Below are 13,353 nucleotides of genomic sequence, written 5' to 3'. Positions count from 1 at the left end.
TTTATGCGTCATTTTAATATTCCAAGTTCAGTAATGGGCTGTTGTGAGAAAACACTAAGCAGCCTGATAACATAACACGTTCATAGAGTCGGTGGAAAATATGGTGTTAAAAGCAGGGACGCGTCGAAACCTCAGACACCCACTATGTCTTCCTTTACGAATCAAAGAGAAGTAAGACAAGACGTGAAGTGACCAAACGGTGGTCACATTAACATTTCATTTCGTCCACGCCTTTGTCCCTTTATTTCCCTTTAGGTGAATAAATGTTCTGCGCCTCAAAGCAGAAGCACACCGGACATGTTTTGAGTTTTCCAGGCCATCGACTCTCTCCGCAGAAACCAAAGTCCGAAGAGCCCAGAGACGATCGAGGCATCTCAAGTAATCAATCAAGAAAATAAGGCTGAGTTACACATGCACACGTTCAAAGAAAAATCACATTTCCATGTCGAATTATTTATCACACCGAGGAATAAAATCCATTCCTGCAAATGCAGCTTACTGAAACTGAATCGACTCTTCATGCGCCTACTTATCATTAAACATTTAACTGCGTACTCTGCTCCTGTCTTTCATAAAATCTTCGAGACTCTTACATTAGGACTTATAACGAAGTCATTCTTTTATTATTTAAAGTTTCATCGTGGTACACACATTTTTCTTGGAGGGGAAAAGGCACGCAAAGGTAACATGCAGAAAATTTCATTACGACGATAAATTTAAAACCAGGGTGTGTGTGGTTCTCCCCCATAGGTCACGGGGAAGAATCGCAGTATTTTATTTTGGCAAATTTGATTTTTGACATTTGCTGGTGTTGAAATCTTGGAAGGAAAAAAGTACAAAATGACCGCATTTTAATGCGAATTCTGTGGGCTAAGACCGGACACAAGAGGAAGTCTGTTGTAAATAATTTCACAGCAGAACTGCTCAATATTAACAGGTGATGTCGACTATGTGATTTTGATTAAACACAATTATAGGAGGAATGAAAGATGTCAAAAGCAACACAGGGTTGTTTCCTTTAGAAAATATAACAACAGGAAAGAAACATAGAATAAAACTCATATATATCTATTTTCCCCCCAAGTTTAAACTCACCACTGACCGCCACAACTACCCAGAAGTTAATCGGGAAAAACTGGATGAAAACTACGACATACTGTCCGAGAAAAGGTGGATAAACTTTTTTCTAAGATGTGACAATAGCCTGGACCATCTGTCACGCAAATTTGGTATTAATGTTGTGAAACAGCCCCTGGTCGGATGTTAGGCTGATATTTAATCGAATTTTTCATATATATATATTTTTTTTTTAAAGCGTCGAAAACCGTGTTTTAATTTGCCTGAAATGTATTTTAGGCGAATACATATGAGAGAACTGCAGAAGAAGAAAAACAAAGAAGAGAGACTTGGCTTTTTTCAGTGGGAAGGAGTCTCCCTCTAGTGGTTAAAAAAATAAACTACACCAATTTATCGCCTCTTCCCTTTTTCTGGCTTTCACATTGACATTTAGCGAGTGTAGCATGACCTCATCTTACTGACAGTCACCTAGGTTTCAGTTTCTGAAACACCCCTGCAGTGAGATCTACTCCGACCAGGTAAAGTCCGCATATGGTGACTTACTGAGGCAGTGACGAAGGGGGGAAACAGTGTTTCCTGAAAAGCTGATGAGCACAGGCTAAAACCACAACAAATCTAATGCACTGATGAAGTTTGACCAGAGCAAATGGAATATTAAAATACTCTCTAGATTTAAATGGATACTTAACAAGCTTATATATTGAAACAAATTTAACTAAACATAACTGCAATGTGCAGTTATGCTATAACCTGTCAAATGAGTTAAAAATGTTTTTAAAGACATGCAAAGAAAATAAACTATATTAGCTTTCCAGAACTTTTATGAATGCTTGTGTGACTGGCAGCCTGTCCACGGTGTACCCTGCTCTTGACCTAAGACAGCTGTGATAGGCTCCAGGCTCCACCCCCCCCCCCCCAAATTTGGATAAGTGAAAGAGAATGGATGGATGGAAGCTAACTTATTCAATGAGGAATTCATTCATGCATTCATTTTTTCCCCACTTTTCCACTTGAGGTTTGCAGAAGTATAGTAGCCCATCCTAGACATCAGAGTGAAAGGCAGGGAATACTGTGGACAAGCTGCCAGTTTATTACAGAGCCACACAGAAACAGACAACCACTCATGTTCAAATTTACACCTAAGGACAATTTAGAATTATCAAGTAACCCAACATGCATGTCTTTAGACTAAAGCTGGAGTGTGTGGAGAGGACTCACACAGGTACACAAAACCCAGCCACTGGGTCAAAACCCTTCTTGCTGCAAGCAAGTGTGAACTTAGTTTGTTGTCTAAGTTAATGGTGTCCAATTAGTTTTCTGCTTTAAGTTTATTTGGTATAGTTTCATTTTCTTAGCCTTCCCCTCATATCTTACTATGTGAAGTTGTATGTTAAGAGTCTTTGTCAAGGCGTTGAGTTACTGAGTCATTTCCTGTTTTATTTTGGTAGTCTTTTATGTTTAGTCTCTTGTTTTGTCTTCCATGATTAGTTTCATCTGTCTTCTCTATCCCTTTCCTCTTCCCTCATTATCTCTTGTATTTATTGTCTCAGTCTCCTCCTGTCATTTGTGGAGTTGTCCTTAGTTGTCAATCACCTAGAATCAAGTCCCCCTCTGTCTTTGTTAGTCCTTTAAAATTCTTAGTATTCTCTGATTTTTGAATTTCTTCTCCACTGGCTTTTTGGATTTGGGATTTATGTTTATTGCCAGTGCAATCAGCATTAAAGCTTGCACTGAGCCCCAGTCCTGCCTACTATGTTCAGATCTGGGATTAACTTGACAATCCAAGTTTCTGTTTAAGATTTGTGTTGGCGTTTGTTTTGCAAAATAGTCCTGTTTTTATTTTTTATGTTTTATTCTTTATTTAAACAGAAGGAGATTTAGCAGAAAATAAAACAGGTCAACTCTGGCCTCTAGTCTAAGATCTCCTCTGCTTCTTTACTTTTCTTTGTCTACCTGGAAAGGTTGTAATAATGCTAACACTCACACCACCACCACCACTACTACTTATTATTATTATTATCATTATTATTAGAATATTAGAAGAAGAAGGAAATACAAAAGTCCATCCATCCATGGATCCGTCCTCTTCAACGTATCCGTTTCAAGGCTGCAGGGGGGCTGGAGCCTATGTCATCTGTCACAGGGTGAGAGGACAGGTCGCAAGTCCATCACAGTGGCAAGTGTTTACCTTTAAGGTGTGCTGCTGAACTGAGAAAATATTCATTGATCATGTAGCAATGAAAGTAAATATACATATATAAATATATGTATATCTCTTTTGACTTATTTGAGCTCCCCTATTAAGTACAGATGTACAAATAATAGAACAACCTGGGCTTTCTATTGATATCTCATTTGTTTGGGTGGCCTCTTTTATCTTCAAAGAGGAAGGAAATCACAAAAAAAGTTCAAGGGGAAGATCCTCTTTTCCCCAGTTCTCATGAGGATATAAACAAATATAAAAAATGTATTATTTTATATGCATTTTTTGCAAAGTGAAGACCTGCAGGCTGCTTTGGAGTCAGGTGCATTCAGAAACATTAGCCATGTTGCACCATAAAACACTGACTATGCTGTTGATCCCTCTATATATAGCTTTTATAAACAACTGTTTCCATGGGGGGAGATGATTTGTATCCTATAACTGGTACAATTGTTTCTGATATTGATTCCCAGAACAAAGACTTAACAATGATATACCTTTATACCTTTATTAGTCCCACAAGGGGAAATTTGTTTCCCACACGGCTGTTCTCTCTACATGTCCTGTTCTTCGCCCTGGCATAACTCTGTTTGGTTTACAGATCACGAAGAAGAATAGAAAGAGCCAAAAACAGTCATCTAACATTTAAACCAGGTAACCTGACACGAAGTCGAAACCGTGTGGTTTAACCGGGGAATGAGAGGGTGACTTTGGAGGCGGCAAAGTTATAGTTTCTTTAGTTTGGTACCAAAAAACGAAACAGATACGCACACCTTCTGAATTCAAGTAAAATACTGCAAACTCTTTATAGGCATACAAATGCACTGTTAACCAGCTATTGTCATTTTACAGGCTCTTTATTCATGATTATAAAGCAGTAACTAATAACTTAAACTGCATGACAATATTCTCCAAGTATTTTTTAAGTATACTAATAGTTTTCCCTGAATAACCCATTCATTACTGATAGTTAACAAATACGATTTTGTTTGTGAATTACAATCTTAATATACTTTGCTCAGTATGAATGTCATAAGGTGATTTTACTACAAAAATAATGTATTATTGTATTGATATATGTAACAAAAACAAAAGTATCTCTTTTGCATCTCTAATTAAGAGGTTATTGACACAAATCCCTTATAGTTAATAATCTTGTCATTGCAGAAAACAATCATACAGAATAACTTATTAATTACCACTTTATAACGACCAATAAAGCGTTCCTATTCTGCTTGTTATTACAATGTCCTATATGATGTCATTATGCCCTAATTTTCCAATGCAACTTGCATATATTTATTAAGGTTAATCCCTCCTGATATACAATGATTTTCATTAACTAATCATCATTTTTATTTGAAAGGAAGCCATCTGTAATGTTTTGCACAACCTCGGAGCATTAAAGATATATTAAACACTTTGGTTTGCCTCTCAGTTCTTGAGCATAAGAAATGCACTGTTGTTAAAATGGAAAAATGAAGCACAGACAAGAAACACCACTAGAGGCTGACAGCACTTGTACTTTATTTACAGTAACTGTCCTGACTTCTTTAACTGAATGTGGCCATAGTATAGCATCAAAAGGTAACACAAAGCAATTTCAAACTGAGGCGAGTTCATTTTAAAGGATCATTTGAACCCTGTAACCTCCATATTTCACCAAGTGCTGTTTCTAACAGGACAGTCATTTTTCTCTGAGAGTTACCAAGAATAAAAGCCTACAAATGAGACAGCTAACCGTAGAATATGAGCTTCTGAAAACTTCTTTGTCATTTGTCTCTTACAACCCTGAGTAATGAGCAGAGTGATGTTTGTGCCGTTCTTAGTCATTTACTGTATCTTGAAGCGTAATTCATGATGAGTAAAGGTGCAACAGAACACACACGCCCACGAACTAGTGACCTACTACTGTTTTCACCTTGACAGGATATTCAGTTTTAACATTTATTGATCTCAAGCCTGACATCTGACTCACACACCCTTATCCTGACTGTTGTGAAGGGTTTATCGTCATTTAGGGACACAGAAATCTCACTCAGAACCTGGCCTACAGCGCACACGCCCATGCGATACCACGTGCACACACACACACACACACACACACACACACACACACACACACATCAAAAGTCACTTGACTTTTTTTTAGGAGGAGACTTTCTGGAGCTCAGCAGTTAGATTTTCATGTGAAATAAAAACAAACATGTGGGAGGCTCAGTTCTACAGAAAATCATCAATCTATTGTCGCACTATTTTAACTGTAACACAATACTTATTTCTACTAAGTCCACAAGTCATGTGGCACCTTGACCCCATGACTGGAAAAGTGTACAATACTGACTCATGAATTTCTACAATGAAAGGTTTTTTAAGGACAATGTCATAGTTTCATGTTAAGACAAAACAAAACCTGTTTGATTCAAACCAATACTAAACTTACGTGCACACACTTGCACACATGCATACAAAAGCATTTTGCTAGTTCTTGCTTATGTTGTTTTTTCATCATCTTTATATAGTCACTTGTTTTGGTCTGTTCTCATTTTCTGGATTTACTGTAAAGCACGTACGAGATAAAAATATATTCGACTCACTAGTTTCTAGTGAACCTGAGTCAAAACTACTCTGATTTCATATACAGTCTTCTGCAGCTTTGGGCCTATTCATGCCTATCAGAGTAAAAACAGCATGGCTGAAATATTTAAACTAGATAAAACATTTTGAATAGTAAATAAACCCTAAGCATACTGTAAATAGTAGAATTAGGATTTATTGTGCAGCTCACGTACTAAAGTTATTCCTGATCGTTGGAGCCAATTTTTAAAAAAGTCACTTGTTCTGTCGTCTTCTACTTTCAAACAAATTCTCTTAATTTTTAAGGAAAGAGAAGTAAACTGAAAATTTTTATTTTTTTTTATGGGAAAATATTACTGGGCACAGACCAAGTTGGGAACCCAATTCATTAATCGGTTACATCAGGACAGTATTAACAGTCCTTTATCTAACTTGCAGTATATTGACAAATCAGTTTTAATATATGTATTCATGGGCATGTGAGTGAAATACTATCAAACATTTAAATACGGCGTATTCTCAGACTGAGAACACAGCGGATCACTGTCGAGGGAGACGTGATGCAGAGTCATTTTCTGTTCTTCGGTTTCTACTTTAATTTTCTGGATGACACATAGCAGGTTCTCACTTCTTCTATAGCTGCTCTTATCTGTCAAAGGCAAACCTTTAAATAAATAATTGTAACCCTGTCAAGTAAGTTGAAAAAAAATATCTGCAGCTGTCCTTATGAAGTCCCTATGTATGCATCTCAAGGTGCTTTGATGTGTAACATTTTAAGCCCAACTGAAAACGCTTAAAACTCGTATTTTTAGTGGGTGAAGCTAAATTTGAGCTTATCCCTAACTGTACCTTTACCATTTTAATAATCACTATGAGTGTCACTTAAGCTGCAGTAATTAAATCAACAAAATTCAAAAAAGAAGAAGATATGCTAAGTGCTTCACGGCTAATGTTCAGAGTGGGAATTTTCTGATAAAGTAAATTGTATCAGCACACATCCTTGTCTACTAAGTTAGACTTAGACAAAAAGACTTCAAAAACACTTCACAGCGTGCCGTAAAAAATGTAATCCCTCTATAAGATTCACCAAACTTTTTTCAAACGCATGTTATGAGCTGTCTAACCAAATCACAGGCTGAATTATGCTTTGAACGGATTAAGGACTGCATTTATTATACCACACTTCAGAGTTAGGGTGCACGTTCAGAAAAAAAAACAGAGGTATGGAGAAAAAAAGTGATCTCAACCTTATCCCAACTATATTCTCCAAATAACCTGTCATATAATTAACTTTATATAAAAAGCTTACCGCTCTCAGCGCAGTCTGCTCTCACCATCTGTTACTATTTGTATTTTTTAAGTTAGGATTAGATTGTTGGTGGATGTCTAGAAATATTAAGCGCTAGCTGCGCAAGAGGCTGTTTCCACCAATAGAAATATGCAAGGCAGCTAATTAATTAATGTGAAGTGAACAATGTATTTCAGAGGACTCCTTCACATGACTGATGAACGGTTTAGATGGGTGTTTACCAAAGGATGAGGCATGAATGACAACTACCTTAAAAACAGTAAATTTTAAATGTATGGGAGTGGGAGTGTGTTTGGCGTTTCTCTACCCGGCAACAGAGAGCTGAGTCATCTCTGTCACAGCACTCCCACGCCTACCCACGCTGCACTGCTCTCAGTCTCTCTTGGCGGTGGAGATGCATGGCCACGGACACGATACCAAAACTAACTGCATCACTTCATTCTGGCCCACAGGTGACAAAAACATACATTTACCGTAAACGGGGGGAGCCTTGGCGGAACAGGGCTGGCATAGGTGGGTGTGAGTGCATTGTGTGTATGTGTCGTGTGTGAGTGAGTGTGCCATCTGACAATACATGGAAACTGATACCACTTATCAAACATTACGAAAAGTGCGTGGACCGAAAGGAGTGTTTGAAAGAGCAGAGAGCAAGAAAGAGAGTGAAAGAGTTGTGTTTCTATGTACATATTTTGACCTTAATTTCATACAGCCCAAAGTGCTTCATAAAGCATGATTAGTATTGCGCAGACCAAGCATGGCCTAACAGTTAGAACTTAATGAAGCTCAAGGTCAAATACATCATTCCAGTGTGAGTAGAGAAATGGCACTGCTGATGCATTTTTGGCATGTTAACAGTTTAAAAGGGATTTACATGTAAAAAGGGAAATCTTTCATCTTAAATGATGATTTAAGCCTAAACATGAGGCAGATGTAAGGCTTCCCAGAAGTCCACATTAACACACTCCCATAATATTTGTCTGATTAAATAACCCCATGTGACCTAACTACCTCCGGGCATTTTGTTTAGCTTGCACAGCTGTTCACTTTATCATGTTTTAATTAGTCGTTCGACTCCTGTTTTCAGCATGAATGTTTTTGTGCATAGGACATAAATGACAGGTTTGTAACTTCTTGAGCCCAAATTATACTTTCCATGTCCAATGAGCCACAAGGAACTGAACACTGGCAATAAATTCTCCAGCTGCATATCTCAGAGGTTTTGAGCCATGTCACGACATCCACAGGCTGTATACGCGAACAAGACTCAGCATATCTCCTGTGTTTCTGTCTCAGCATATTACTGGACAGAAACATAGAGCAACTGTCTGCATTTGTCCAAGTGACAACTTTGTACAAAAATACACATCTATGTAGTTAATAAGTTTTAAAAAAAGGCTTTTGTAGAACGTTATGTAAAATATTGACTTTGACACTATCACATCAATCATTGGTTAATGAAAAATGCAGTAAGAAACTTTAAGCTGAGCATTTTTGTTGTTGCTATTTTGTTATTTGTATGTGACAAAAGCAGTGAATCTGACTAAGAAACTGAGGGAAACTCATACTGAAGCGATCCATCGATTACAAGCGAAGCCCACCCTAAAGCATACTGTACTTTAACGTCCTTTGGACAAATGAAAGCCATCATTTACAAAATGAACATCATGTTGTCTCAATTACACCTTGGAATTAACAACTGAAACCCTAAACTCATAAGGCTAGTGTTTACTGGCATCATAGATTGAGGGAGCTGAGGGTTATCTTCCCGTTAAAATCTATTAAACTGGGCCTCTACTTGCAAAAGGAAGAGTTGCCCCTTGCTGATCATTGGAAACCATGAAAGTTTAAGGCACTTGCACACTGGCTTCACGTTCCAGAGCTGAAAGATTTTTAGCAAGCACAAAGCTAGAAATGCTCACTGTCCAGCTATCACGTTTTTCACGACATGCAAGACTGTGCCCGCAGCTACAATGATAAATGCAACTGGATAAAATGACCCTTTTTACTGATGCAGTTTGAGCCATTTTGTCTAAAACCTTCCTTATTTATTCAACTTTCATTGCAAAAATGCTCCTCCGTGTGAAAACATGATTTTAGGTGTCTTAGTGGGTTAGAACCATTAAGTTGGTGACTCAAACAAAGAAGTGGCTAAAAATATCACTGCTGCTAATAGATTTAATAGACAAAGTACAATATGAATCTCTACATTTTTATAGCCGACTTAATCTACACCAAAGAGCTGAGCTCCATTTGCTATACCTGCTAGATAAATAATTTAAACGTCACCTGTCACGAAAATGGCAAACTGGGGTAAAGGCTGTGTGGTGCAAAGTTGAATTAGATCATGAACAAATCTCTCACTTTTTTGGAAGCAATGTACCACACAGAGTACCAGCTAGAATCCCAGTAGCTAGTTCTCCAGTAGCTTACCCAGTTTAGTTTTATATTCGTCCATTTTTCTCACTCAAGAATTTAAATATGCAAGTTTCCATTTGCCACTGAATGCAGCATTAACATGAACTACAGCTGATATAGCTCGATTTTGTGATTTTGGTCAGATAAACAGATACAATTCAACATTTGGTGTGTATATGTTTGTTGTTTCTGTCACTGCAGATCAAACAGCAAAGCAATGCTCAGTTAGCGCTTGATGAAAATAACCTTCTAGTAATCTTCCAGCCTTTATTTACCAAGTGATAGTCTAATTACTTTTATTTATTTATTTACTTTTGCAATCTATGCCTCACTATATGTCTGGCACGTTATAATAACGCTGCAACCTGTGAGGCAATAAAGCCCTCACTTCTAGCTAGCCTACTCAAAAAGGCCTTTCTGTTCATTCAAAATGTGAATCTGGAGCGCAGCATAATGTTTGTGTTTTTGATTTTCCTCCTCATAAGCATGACTTTACACAGCTTACAGATCTTTGCGTCAGTGCAGGCTGTGAAACTCCCACTAACGTCACTAAAATACTCATTCTTGTACACAGACTGATCAAAGTGATTAACGTGCTCCTGATCTGGAACTCTTTGATCCCCTTGTTCCATCTGCAGACAGCTGCTTCAATATCACCAGGAGATATAATACCGCCACTTTCACTTTAGCCCTTTAGAGGTGCGGTCAGTGCGTCACACTATGATTAAATGACTAAGTTTAGAGTTATTGTACATGCCAAGTGCTGAATATAGCCAATATCTGCCACAACCTGTCCGACTGCCAACTAACTCAAAACATTTTTCTTCACAGTGCTATTTACCATCTCTTTCATTCTCCACTGTCCGATTGTTCATTACGTTTCCTATTTTTAACCCATCTCAGCAAAAGGCGAACCTGTGTTTTGCATGCTGTGCTATTTTGTGCTGTAGGAAAATATTGTGTGCTCCATTTTTAAAAAAGCAGCTTATTAACGTCTTTTTCTTTACTTAAGAGGGATAAAACGAACTCAAATGGCCCCGCAATCAAATTCACAAGGTTCCGAAACATTTGTAACATCTTCAGGCTAGTACCTGATTCCTTCCTGCTCTATAAGATTGTATTTTCTCTACTTTTATAAATACACAATGTGTGATCTTTCCTTTACTTTGATCTATTTTACCAAATGTCTTAAAGAAGCAAAGCTTTTCTACAACATCTGCAGAAATTACTACCGAGCGGCACACAGATTAAAATATGAAAGAAGAGAGTTTCCTAGAACTGTGTTTCTTCTAAGTCTGATAAACATCAGTCAGTGCTAAAAAACAAAGCTAAAGTCCAGCTTGAGGTTTACTTACCAGTTTGTCTCTCCTCATCCTCATCTTCATCAGAAAGTCAATGAGAACTAAAAGGGTAGAGAAAGAAAGAGAGAGAGGATAAAGAAGAAGGAATGTTTTAATCACTCTGAAGGAAGCCAGTTATCTTCCCACTCACATTGCTGAATATCCTAGTAAGGCAGACACACAGCACATGCACACTCTCTCATACACACACACACACACACACACACACACATACACACAAAAATACACACTCAGAGATGTCTCCAAAGGTCAAGATGAATCAGGGGGAAGAGAGAAAAGGTGGTGGACAGAGACAGAAAGGGTGAGAGTAAAATAGAAAATAAAGATCCAGAATAGAAAAGAAGAATGAATAGAATGTAAAGAGCAAAGCAAATGACAGAGGGAGGAGAGAGCACAGAGAGACTGGAGAGAGAAAGAATGAAATGCATGGCTCGGCTGAGTCATCAGTAACCACCACTTCCTCCAACGCACAGAGCTCTACTAATGACTGGCCAACTTCTGAGTGCACACACACACACACACACACACACACACACACACACACACACACACACACACACACACACACACACACACACACACACTTAACCTGCCATCTATCTACTTTCCACTTCAAACTCTTTTCCTTTAAAGCAGGAAAAGAGTGTGTCTGTCCATCTTTGTGAGAACTAATTTAAATCAAAAACAAAAAACCACTGAAACTGAGGCTGTTTACGCTTGTCCTAACTCTGAGACAGCACACTGAGACAGACCTTCAGTGTGCTGTCCAAGGGTTCAGGTGGGGGTTAGGAATTTAGTTGTTATAATTGAAGTTTCTCCAATGTGCTTTGTAATTCCTTTTCTCACTGAGAGTCCTCACAAGCCTTAAAGTGCAAACATGTGTATGTGTATTTAGGAAAAAGCCTGAGAAGGCATGTCATGAGCCGACCCCACAGTGTGTGTCATGAGAAAATGGCACAACAACCAGACAGTTTTCCCTTTTCCCAGAATTCCCAGGGGCATGGTCTCTTAGCTTTCATGTGTTGGGGGAGTTGCTTTCCTTCACACCCACAAGCTAAAGGGCTGGAGAAACCAGGCTAAGTGCCTTGGTTAAAGAAATAGCTCAACAGTTGCATGTTTGAAGCTTATTGGTCTGATATCCACCAGTTCAAAACTAGGTCTATAACTTTTTTCATAAAAGAATGACATTTTTTAAATGAACTGACAGATTTGCTGGCAATAAAAGACAATCTTCCCAACTTCAGTAGATTGTACACCATTACTTGTTCTGACCAGCAGGCTTTACTACACAGGCTAGCTTTAAAGGTAGCACTAGACTGAGCACATGTTTAGTGTAGCTGAACTGTACTGAAAGTACTGTAGCAGGACAAAAGCCCACTGACAACTCTAAACCTCACTTATTAACCACAAAGAATCTTGCTGTGTTCTTAAGGAGAATTGTAAAAAAGTAACTAATTGGGTCTCTAGTAAACAAAGTTCTACCAAATTGTTCTACAAAGGAACAATTTCCTGATTACACTAGATAATTATCTTATGCACAACAGGTTGCCTAACATGCTATAATTTTTACTTTTGGTTTAGAACACTGTTAACCCTTTATAGGACACTAACTGAAATACTTGAAAATTCCAATTTTCAACCCTACACTTTTTTTAAACGTTTGTATTTCTAGAAAACTGGTCTACCGAGATTTTCCTGAACAACCATCTCTAGGATTTAGAGAGAAGTGTCTGAAAAGGAAAAAATATCCAGTTCCCACAGTTCTCTGAGCAAATATGTCTTGTTGATGTCAGAGGTCAGAGGAGAATGGCCAGACTGCTTTGAACTGACAGGAAGGCAACAGTAACTCAAATAACCACTCATTACAAAAGTATGCAGTATACAGCAACAGAAGACACCACCTGGTGCCACAACTGTCAGCTAAAAACAGAACACTGGGGGTACAATTTGCATGAAAGCATGGCTCCATTGTGCCTGTATCAGTGGTTTGGGCTGATGGCGATGGGGTAATGGTGTAGGGATATTTTACTGGCACACTTTGGCCTCTTTAGTACAAACTGAACATCATTAAATGCCACAACCAACATGAGTATTGCTGCTGAAAATGTCTGTTCCTTTATGATCACAGCATACCCATCTGTGGTTATGCTGCGATCATAAAGGGTATACCAATCATCTCAAACTGGTTTCCTGAGTATGATCATGAGTTCACTAGACTCAAATGGCCTCCACAGTCTCCAGATCTCATTCTGATAGAGCATATTTGGACTGTGGCAGAAAAGAAGATCTGCATCATGCATGTGAAGCTGAACAATCTGCAGAAACTGTGTGAGGGTATGAAGTCAATATGGATCTAAAATCTCAGATCAATGTCTCCAGCACCTTTTTAAATCTATGCCAGGAAGAATTAA

General features: G+C 38.2%; 1 long non-coding RNA gene across 1 annotated transcript in view; it reads right to left on the bottom strand.

Annotated features, from left to right (window-relative positions):
• LOC309721042 overlaps positions 1 to 13,353 on the bottom strand; it is a 66,668-nt gene that overhangs the window by 30,908 nt on the left and 22,407 nt on the right. Inside the window, exon 2 of the long non-coding RNA XR_014280638.1 lies at positions 10,937 to 10,983. This is a non-coding gene — a long non-coding RNA (uncharacterized lncRNA). The remainder of the gene's footprint in view (positions 1 to 10,936; positions 10,984 to 13,353) is intronic.

The sequence above is a fragment of the Aulonocara stuartgranti genome (genome assembly GCF_965226115.1).
Source record: "Aulonocara stuartgranti genome assembly, chromosome: 13".
NCBI lineage: Eukaryota > Metazoa > Chordata > Actinopteri > Cichliformes > Cichlidae > Aulonocara > Aulonocara stuartgranti.
This window is presented reverse-complemented; position numbering and strand designations above follow the sequence as displayed.